Raw genomic sequence first — 7,846 nt, 5'->3', positions numbered from 1 at the left:
TAAAGAAATTCCTTGGAAAGCCACAACTTAGATAAACACCTCTTAAATTTCAGAGGTAACTGATGAGTTAAATACCAGAACTTCCCATGCTGTTTTGGATACTTATGAATTGTACGGAAAACCAAAGATGTTAATGTACTGCATGAATCACTGTACAGAAGAATACTAGTGCTTTAAATTATTTTGTAATAACTTCAGTTGACAATTTTCTTTAGGAACATATTACAGCAGTAGGAATATTTTTAAAAGCTTGTAATTAATGAGGAAATATAAGTCACTGTTTAAAAGAAATTCACTACACTGTAAGTCTATTTGGTATCTCTGAACCACCTTATCTCGTAACCCTACATTATCAGTGAAGGAACAAAATATGGACACCATGTAGAATCAAGCACATGGGTTTATTAGGCACAGCACTGGTGGAGTGTCACCTTGCTTATTAGGCTCAGAGACACTGCCAAACAATTGATTACAATAGATTATATGGATTTTCCATGGGCGGAGGGAAATGACGGGGTAGGCAGTCCCAGACCCCTGGATAGGTCCAACAGCAAGACAAGATAAGCACAGTAGCCAATAGTCAAAGATTACATAATGTTTTCGCCCATGGTTTCAGGTTAACACATGACACTTAATTAGTACACAGGTGTTTTCCTTTAAACAATACATATGGTGTGTTAGTATAAAATATATACGTTGAATTCTGATTTGGGATCCATAGGAATGAAGTAGCTCCCCTGATTGTCCGACAGGTACACACCTAGGAGTTAAAGCAAAAGGACAAATGTAAAGTATATAGCAATAAGGATAGTCTTTTAGTTGTTCATTTGTGTTTCTAAGGCAGGCACTGACAATGGCTTGGAGGAGAGGTGTACATCTGTGAGAGGGAGGATATCATATCTCATACTGACATGTTTGAACCTCTTCCATAAACTCAAGGCTGGTGTGTAGGAAGGCACCTCTTCTACAGAAGAAACAGGGCCCCTTTCATTCCTTTGGTCTGTTTGCAACTTTGAGATAAAGCCACCAATTATAATTTCCACCTGGCTTCTTGCTGACCAAGCTTATCTTAGCAAAAAGCAAGGTTGTCCTTTGTTTCTTCTGCTTCTTAGCTAATATTATTCACTATTTGCTAGGCCTCGGTCTTCTTGACCAAACTCTGGATTTTGGGGCCTGTAAAAAGAGCTTACACAGTCTATATATCAGGTTGTAACATAAACAGCATATGGATTTTAGCCCTTCAATCAGGAAACAAATTAGTACCATAAAAGGACAATATACAGACGCGTTAGGGTTTTGTAGAATTATTATTCTATTTTTGGTATATATAATTGCTTGCTTGCATTATTTTTACTATCTTGTTTTTCTAAATTTCTATTTCCCACATTATGCTATGACCAGAACTTTCTAGTCTTTCTAATCTGCAGCTACATTATAAGTAATATAGGAAAAAAGAAGACTAAAATGTCTCTCAAAACTCTTTTGCTAATGGGAATTAAGGAGTTTATTTATCGTTTTATAATGAAGGATAAAAAATGCAGAGGACAAAATTAACAGGCTCATCACACAGGAACTAAAAGCAAATGAGTCTGCACTAATACTCAAACCCTCCCTATTTGTACAAACCGAGTGAACGGGCTTCGTGCCGAGGTTTCTCTGAGGAGGCTGGGGAGGAAAGAATCCCCTCTCTGCTTCAAGCCGTCGGGTGCCAGGGGAGGCAATACTCAGCCGCTAAAGCAGTCTGTGGATAGATGCAGGTGTGTTAACTCATTTTTTTTTAATTTTAGGGTTGGGTGGGGGCTAGAGTTAAAATAATAACAGCTGTTGAATATTGCTTACATAAGTAGTTTTGTACTTGGACTAAATTTGTCCACTTTTAATTAAGTGAGGTCAAACAACCTTCCGTTCCAAGATCAGTCTTTCTCTCTCTCTTTTTTAATGCAATCTCTAAATGAAAGCAGGACTGATCTTTATGGCAAGCATATAGACTAACCTATGACTATAGTTAAAACTGAAAGGATGTTTTCCATTGGACAATTATTGTAAGATAGGGCAGAATTACCTGGCTTAAATAGGCTGAGTTTGTCAGTCTCAGAATGTCCAACTTCAAGACCTAAAACACAGAGAAGTTTGCTGAGCTAGCAAATCCATGTTGTTTGAATGGAGGTAGTAACTGGCCACACATTTGATCTTACAGCAGCATTATGAAGCCTCTAACACTAAAAGTTAGATTCTTCTGCAATGATTCCAGAAGCAAAAGCAGCTGAGATCAAGCACAAGCCACCAGTTCTTCATCTTCAGCACAGGGAGTGGGCAGAAACTGAGTAAAAGTAAATCAGAAAAAAAAAAAGATGGCAATAATACTTACTGGCAGCTTGGATCAGGTGATAGGACACTGGAACAAACTGATTTCAGAGACAGAAATAGTTGTTCAGTAAGATAGAATGAACATTCTCTGATAGCAAGAAGAAAAATTCACAGTACAGAACCACAGGAAGAGTAAGAAAAACCTCAAAGAAACCAGCTAAAATTCTTAAATTGAGAGTACACTTTGAGAAATATTCATGACAAATATTATGGAGTTTCATATTTGTTGTGACTTTCAGATCAAATTTGCTCAGTTTACAAATAAAAGTGTTTGTTACTACGAACCACAGAAAGTCAAACTGTTCAGTCAGGTTAGAAGACATCAAATGACAATTCTGCATTTGGAACTTAATTGATGATTCAGTTGATAGGTATGTAAGCCAGAACAAAATCCATGTTACTCTCCCATAGCTATAGGAGTTCTGCAGAGCTAACAGGAGTAAAAAGAAGGAAAACTAACTGCCATTAAGGTAAGCAGTGAGGAATTATAATAAAGGCAGGGAAAAGATCTGATTAGGAAAATACCATTTGGGGGAATTCTATTTCACTGTATATGTGCAGACTTTATGTCCCTTGCAGATTTCTTTGCTCCCCCGCAGAAAAATGACTTGCTGATGGGGAAGAAAAGGGAAGCCACAAGAGCCATCATGAGATGCTCCCCAGCAGTATGTTTCCCAGTATGGTGCCGAGAGCAGCTAGCAGAGAGGTAAATCATTGTGGGGCAGGAGGTGGGACTGGGGAAGACCTGGCTGGTGGCACCTACCCTGCGCCGGGCTCAGCTGCTAGTTGGGGAGGACAGGACTTCCTGTTCCCCTGCCTGGCACCTGGGGCCGGGTCAGACCCACCCCAGATTTCTCCTCTGGCTGCATGAAGCTCTGCAAACTCCCCATCTCCCCGATTCCTGCACCCATCACTCCTCAGCTGCACGGGGAGGGATCCCTGTACAGGGAACTGCACCCCCATCTGCCCAACCCCCATGCATCCCTCCCGCTGAGCATTACTCAGACCCCCCCCCCCACAGAGCCCCAACCACCTTCACCTGGACCCCCCTGCAGAGTCCCATTATCATTGCACCCAGAACCCCACAACAAGCCACTGTGCATCCAGATTCCCCCTGCACCCTGATCCCCCACTGAGCTGCCCGCACCCAGATTGTCCCGCACAGAACCCTCTCAACCCACTTTAAGCCCCTCCACACTTCGATCCTGCCTCGCTGAGCCTGTCTGCCACACAGAGGGGCAGAGCCCTGGGGTGTTTCTCGGGCAGGCCCAGTCCTTGTGCTGTGTCAGGGTTGGGTGCAGCCTCACCGCTGAGTTTGTGTCCCAGAGGGGGGCTAGCTGCACAGTGATCTCCCATATCTGTGCAGCCAGTGGCCTGTGCTCCCCACTGACATGCTGGAGCCTCCACATTTATTTTACAAATAAAATTGGCAGAATTTTAAAATATTGTGTGCAGAATTTTTATTTTTTTGTGCAGACTGCCCTCAGGAGTAAAAGCTGTAGTTCTTTCAACTGAAACTCCAAGACAGTTGTCTACTTATTAACCACCTAGTGAACACGTAGAGCTTACAGAAGGGAAGGCCCACAAAAATTCTGTTCATGAATTTCTTTGGGCCAAGGCATTGCCTTGATATCTCTTCTATGCCATCAAATGGAAGTATCACTTTGGGACAAATTCACAAATGTTCTACAATATTTTTGCACTAAAAGACTTGTAAAGCAAAAATGTCTATTTGCAGCTAGTGTGTCTCTATATCTAGAAAAACAACTTTCCTTTTTTGAGATACTTGGAGATTATAGAGGATATAAACCAAGATTCATGTTAATATCCTTGGCAAAACTAGGTACTACTAGAAAATGAAGGAATGACAATCCATTAATGGACAATCTCAATATGCCTAATTTGGGGTACAATTTCACCTTGTTTAATAGAATGTCTGCTCTGGATGCTACCAAAATAGGTTCGTGCTTACTTGGCCCGTCAATACAAGATGAGGTAACATGGTGGGGGAACATGAACATGTTCAGATATTTGTACAATACACTTATAGTTCTACAGAGCTGAGAGGTTTTACTAATCTATGATTTTACAATTAATTCTCAGAATTTTATGGGAATCACAAAATCACAGTACTGCAAATTTTAAAAGCCTTAATGTTTAAGATCTTTAATGAACTAAAGCCAGCTTTATTTTATTCTTTGACAAATATATTAAAAAGCCCTCAATTATTTGTGTTATGATCAAAACTCTACTTATGATTTAGATTATAGACACCTTGGGGCAATTTGTATTGTGTACAACAAAAGCCCTCAACAGTACTCTGTTAATTAAAGGCCTGATCCAACTCCCACTGAAGTAGATTCCAGTGGAGTGATTTCATAGATTTATAAGGTCAAAAGGCAACATTGTGATAATCTAGTCTGACCTCCTGTATAAAGCAGGCTATAGAACTTCGCTGGATTAATTCTTGTTTGAACTAAAGCATATCTTTTATTTAAAAGCATCCAAATTCAGAGAGAGTTGGATAGGGCCTTATATAAGCAAAACTCAAACTATGTGACTGCAATTAAACAGAAAATATTCAAATACAATAGAACTTCACGCAAAACTTTGTTAGTCAGACAGACCAAATAAAAGAAACACGATGGGCTGCACGTTCTCCTTCCTGTAGAAGGTTTATTTATTTATTTATAATCTTCTCCCCTTATGAAGCCAATAATAGAGCTTAGAAAGAAATTATTAAAAAGATATGAGAAACTAAGACAGGACTGAACCATTACAATTGCCACAAAACTAAAGGACAACTGAAGCACTTTATTACCTGTGGGGAAGATACCAAAATTGTTAAAATGTACTGTGATTCTGTAGGAACCAAAATGAAACAGCTGAAGCAGTATATTTATGGAAAATATTATGACTTATGCAACTGCATGATAACCATGAACAAAATCCAAATTGCTGTAAAATACCAGTCATAAAAATTATAATATAGGATGAAACATTACAAATGCTTTAATGAAGCTCAATTAAGAACTATTCGAGATAAAATTCTACTCCTGCTCCTATTGAAGTAAAGGGCAAAACTCTCATTGGCTTTAATGGGAGCAGGCCTTTGTGAGACCGACGCTGTGTTCCTGCAGGATGTACAAAAGAGAGCTCTAACAGCTGAACTGAGCCTCAGGTAGGGCTGCGGAGCAAGGTGTTCTCCTATACATAGCCCAACATGGAGGGGAACTGCTAGTAGAGGCTGGTGGGCCAGTGAGCTCACTGGACCCAGCATATATCATGAAGCACTGAACGGCTAGCTAAGAGACAGAATGTTTTCTTATAACCCTTAGACATATTAGTGTCAATGGCTGATGTAATCAATTTCTTCTAATGCAGCTCCTAACAGCTTCTGGTTGGCAGGAGGAGTAAATAAGAATGGTTGCTACCTAGCATTTTCATTCAGGGGACTGCACTTAGCCACCTATGTGCTGCCAGCCCTCCTTATCACCTTATCACTTCTAATTCACTATTCGCCCTAGTTACAAGTGCTCATTTTGGCATAGGGGTAGTCGTTTGCCCATACTGCTAAGCAACAAATGTTTCTGCAAATACCCAGCAAAAGCTGAGTTGCTAGCACTTCGGTTTTCCACACTTCTTTCACCATCAGCCTATAGAATCAAGTCTCATTGACTCATAGGCTTTAAGGTCAGAAGGGACATTGTGATCATCTAGTCTGACCTAGGGTTGTCAACTCTCCCAGTTTCGCCGGGAGTCTCCTATAATCAGGTCCTATCTCCCAGAGGCTACTGACACCAAACCAGGAGATTTTAGGCACTAAACGTCTGGCAGCGCAGCTTGCCCTGGCCCCGTGCTACTCCAAGAAGCGGCTAGCATGTCTCTGCGGCCACTGGGGAGGGTGGGGGGGAAATGTCTCCGTGCCCTGACCCTGCCCTGAGTGCCAACTCTGTAGCTCCCATTGGCTGGGAACTGCGGCCAATGGGAACTGCGGGGGCGGCGTTTGCAGGTGTAGGCAGTGTGCGAAGCCTTCCTGGCCACCCATGCACCTAGTGGCTGCAGGAACATGCTGGTCGCTTCCAGGAGTGGCATGGGGCCACAGCAGGCAAGGAGCCTGCCTTAGCCCCACTGTGCCACTACCAGGGAGCCGCCCCCGGCCAGAGCCTGCACCTTGCACCCCCTCCTGCACCCCAACCCCCTGCCCCAGCCCTGAGCCCCCTTCCACAACTAAAATTTCTCCCAGAGTCTGTACCCCTCACCTCCTCCCGCACCCCAATCCCAGCCCTGATCCCCCTCCTGCACCTAAACTCCTTCCCAGAGCCTGCACCCCAACCCCCTACCCCAGCTTGCACCCCACATCCCCTCCTGCATCCCAACCCCCTGTTCCAGGCTCACCCCAGAGCCCGCTCCCACACTCAGAACCCCTCACCCCAGAGCCTGCACCCCTTCCCACACCCCAAATCCTTGCTCCAGCCCAATGAAAGTGAGAGAGAGTGGGGGAGAGCAAGTGATGGAGGTAGGACGGATGGAGTGAGCAGGGCGTAGCCTCAGAGAAGGGGTGGGGGCTCGGGGAAGGGGCACGGGTGTTTGGGTTTGTGTGATTAGACAAGTATCAGGGGTAGCCGTGTTAGTCTGTATCCACAAAAACAAGAAGTTTCAGAGTAGCAGCCGTGTTAGTCTGTATCCACAAAAAAACCTGTAAGAGTTTGTATGGCAAATTCCACCTTCTCTGTATGTGTATATATTTTCTTACTATATGTTCCATTCAATGCATCTGATGTAGCCCACGAAAGCTTATGCTCTAATAAATTTGTTAGTCTCTAAGGTGCCACAAGTACTCCTGGTTTTTTTTGCAAAAACAACGAGGAGTCCGGTGGCACCTTAAAGACTAACAGATTTATTTGGGTATAAGCTTTCGTGGGTAAAAAACCACTTCTTCAGATGCATGGAGTGAAAATTACAGATGCAGGCATTATATACTGATGCATGAAGAGAAAGGAGTTACCACACAAGTGGAGACAAGTTGCCTCACAGGTAACTCCCTTCTCTACATGCGTCAGTATATAACGCCTGCATCTGTAATTTTCACTCTATGCATCTGTAGAAGTGGTTTTTTACCCACAAAAGCTTATACCCAAATAAATCTGTTAGTCTTTAAGGTGCCACCGGACTCCTTGTTGTGATTAGACAGTTGGCAACCCTAGTGTCAGCCACAGAACCTCACCCACCCACTCCTGAAATAGATCCCAACCTCTGGCTGAGTTACTGAAGGACTCAAATCATGGTTTAAAGACTTCAAGTTACAGAGAATTAATTGTTTACACTAGTTTAAACCTGTAAGTGACCCATGCCCCGTGCTGCAGAGGAAGGCGAAAAACACCAAGGGTCTCTGCCAATTCGACCTGGGGGAAAATTCCTTCCCAACCCCAAATATGACAATCAGTTAGATCCTGAGCATGTGGGCAAGACCCACCAG

At 42.9% G+C, this 7,846-nt stretch overlaps 1 long non-coding RNA gene across 3 annotated transcripts in view; it reads right to left on the bottom strand.

Moving 5' to 3' along the window:
• Positions 1–400: 400 nt before the first annotated feature.
• LOC141981334 (uncharacterized) overlaps positions 401–7,846 on the bottom strand; it is a 34,461-nt gene continuing 27,015 nt past the window's right edge. For 2 of the 3 annotated variants that reach the window (XR_012637737.1, XR_012637738.1), the window contains exons 2-4: positions 2,063–2,113; positions 1,627–1,741; positions 401–760 (exon numbers count right to left, since the gene is read on the bottom strand). This is a non-coding gene — a long non-coding RNA (uncharacterized LOC141981334). Of the gene's footprint in view, positions 761–1,626; positions 1,742–2,062; positions 2,153–7,846 lie in introns of those variants that run through there. The other variant, XR_012637736.1, reaches the window with a different exon arrangement.

The sequence above is a fragment of the Natator depressus genome, chromosome 2 (genome assembly GCF_965152275.1).
Source record: "Natator depressus isolate rNatDep1 chromosome 2, rNatDep2.hap1, whole genome shotgun sequence".
In the NCBI taxonomy this organism is placed as follows: domain Eukaryota; kingdom Metazoa; phylum Chordata; order Testudines; family Cheloniidae; genus Natator; species Natator depressus.
Note: the sequence above shows the minus strand (reverse complement) of the source record. Positions and strands in the feature narration are given on the sequence as shown.